The sequence below is a fragment of the Aristolochia californica genome, unplaced genomic scaffold (assembly GCF_029961685.1).
Source record: "Aristolochia californica isolate CCGP_79_NKW_82.1479 unplaced genomic scaffold, dmAriCali1.0.hap1 SCAF_33, whole genome shotgun sequence".
NCBI classification, from domain to species: domain Eukaryota; kingdom Viridiplantae; phylum Streptophyta; class Magnoliopsida; order Piperales; family Aristolochiaceae; genus Aristolochia; species Aristolochia californica.
Window position 1 is genome coordinate 45001 of NW_027182026.1, and position 2500 is coordinate 47500.

The window sequence follows — 2500 nt, forward strand, 5'->3', positions numbered from 1 at the left end:
GACGAGCGCAAGGCTTGCTTTTGGTGGCACACGAAAACACGAACCCGAAAAAGGGACATACGCACTGGCGACACGCGCGCCCGTTTCGCCTGCCACCCATGCACACTCGCCTGGGCTGCTGGTCACATGCGTCGCTCATAGGCATTTTGCAGGCCAGCACCGGCGGATGCACGGGTCAAGCGGGACGGGACGAGCGCAGGGCTTGCTTTTGGCGGTACACGAAAACACGAACCCGAAAAAGGCGAAAAAGGGACATACACACTGGCGACACGCACGCCCGTTTCGCCTGCCACCCGTGCACACTCGCCTGGGCTGCTGGTCACGTGCGTCGCTCACAGGCATTTTGCAGGCCAGCACCGGCGGATGCACGGGTCAAGCGGGACGGGACGAGCGCAGGGCTTGCTTTTGGCGGCACACGAAAACACGAACCCGAAAAAGGCGAAAAAGGGACACACGGACAGGCGACACGAAAAAAAAGGGGTCGCCCTACCTAGGTGGGCGCAAAAACCCCGTCCGCCAGGAGGTTTCGCCAAAGTGTCTGTACTGTCACACAGGGTCAATAGCACGGGCATGGCCGGCCGCCGCACGTGCAGCGGCTTACGGACGCACGGTTCGGCGGCATAGGTGCCTGGCGGCTTTAGCACCTTGGGGTGGACAGGCCTGGCGGCAAGGGGGGCTAGGCACCTTGCTGCCAGCCGGCAATGGTGCACGGGGCGGGGCGCCACACAAACACGAAAGAGGGACAAGAGCGGGGCGATGGTCCACAGAGACGAGCCATGCACGGGGCCCGTGATCGCCGACACGCGCGAACGCGGACGCGGACAAGGACAAGGACGCGACGCGCGGCGCGCGTGCGAGGTCAAGAGGGGCGCGCGCACGAAAACGCGAAAAAAGGGGCTAGCGGCCGAGAAACACGAAAAAAACCGGGTCACCTACCTAGCCGAACGCCTAAAATCGCTTCGGGCAGGAGGTTTCGCCAAAGTGTCTGTACTGTCACACGGTCCGTACGGGCGCAACCCCATCGCGCGCCAGCACCCCTTCCTGGGGGCGCCCGCCCGCCAGGCGCCTGGCGCCCCACGCGCGCGCGCCCGGCGCCTGGCGCCTTGCCCCCCACGCGCGCCCGGCGCCTGGCGCCTGGCGCCTCGCCCCCCACGCGCGCGCCCGGCGCCTGGCGCCTTGCCCCCCACGCGCGCCCGGCGCCTGGCGCCTGGCGCCTCGCCCCCCACGCGCGCGCGCGCGTGGCGCCTTGCGCCTGGCGCCTTGCCTCCGCGCGTGCCTGGCGCCTGGCGCCTTGCCCCCCACGCGCCTGGGCGCCTCTTTTCCGCCTGGGCGCCCTGGCACCTTTCCGCCTGGGCGCCTGTTTTCCGCCTTGGCGCCCTGGCGCCTTTTCGCGTGGGCGCCTCTTTTCCGCCTGGGCGCCATGGCGCCTTTCGGCCTGGGCGACTCTTTTTCGCCTGGGCACCTCTTTTCCGCCTGGGCGCCTCTTTTCCGCCTGGCCAGGGCGCCTCTTTTCCGCCTGGGCGCCATGGCGCCTTTCTGCCTGGGCGCCTCTTTTTCGCCTGGGCGCCTCTTTTCTGCCTGGGCGCCTCTTTCCCACCTGGGCGCCCTGGCGCCTTTTCGCCTGGGCGCCTCTTTTGGCGCCTGGGCGCCTACGCCAGGGCGCCTCTTTTCCGCCTGGGCGCCTCTTTTTCGCCTGGGCGCCTCTTTTCCGCCTGGGTGCCCTGGCGCCATTCCGCCTGGGCGCCTCTTTTCCGCCTGGGCGCCCTGCCGCCTTTTCGCCTGGGTGCCTCTTTTGGCGCCTGGGCGCCTACGCCAGGGCGCCTCTTTTCCGCCAGGGCGCCTCTTTTTCGCCTGGGCGCCTCTTTTCCGCCTGGGCGCCCTGGCGCCTTTTCGCCAGGCGCCTCTTTTGGCGCCTGGGCGCCTATGCCAGGGCGCCTCTTTTCCGCCTGGGCGCCTCTTTTCCGCCTGGGTGCCCTGGCGCCATTCCGCCTGGGCGCCTCTTTTCCGCCTGGGCGCCCTGGCGCCTTTTCGCCTGGGTGCCTCTTTTGGCGCATGGGCGCCTACGCCAGGGCGCCTCTTTTCCGCCTGGGCGCCCTGGCGCCTTTCCGCCTGGGCGCCTCTTTTTCGCCTGGGCGCCTCTTTTCCGCCTGGGCGCCCTGGCGCCATTCCGCCTGGGCGCCTCTTTTCCGCCTGGGCGCCCTGGCGCCTTTTCGCCTGGCGCCTCTTTTGGCGCCTGGGCGCCTACGCCAGGGCGCCTCTTTTCCGCCTGGGCGCCTCTTTTTCGCCTGGGCGCCTCTTTTCCGCCTGGGCGCCCTGGCGCCATTCCGCCTGGGCGCCTCTTTTCCGCCTGGGCGCCCTGGCGCCTTTTCGCCTGGCGCCTCTTTTGGCGCCTGGGCGCCTACGCCAGGGCGCCTACGCCAGGGCGCCTCTTTTCCGCCTGGGCGCCCTGGCGCCTTTCCGCCTGGGCGCCTCTTTTTCGCCTGGGCGCCTCTTTTTCGCC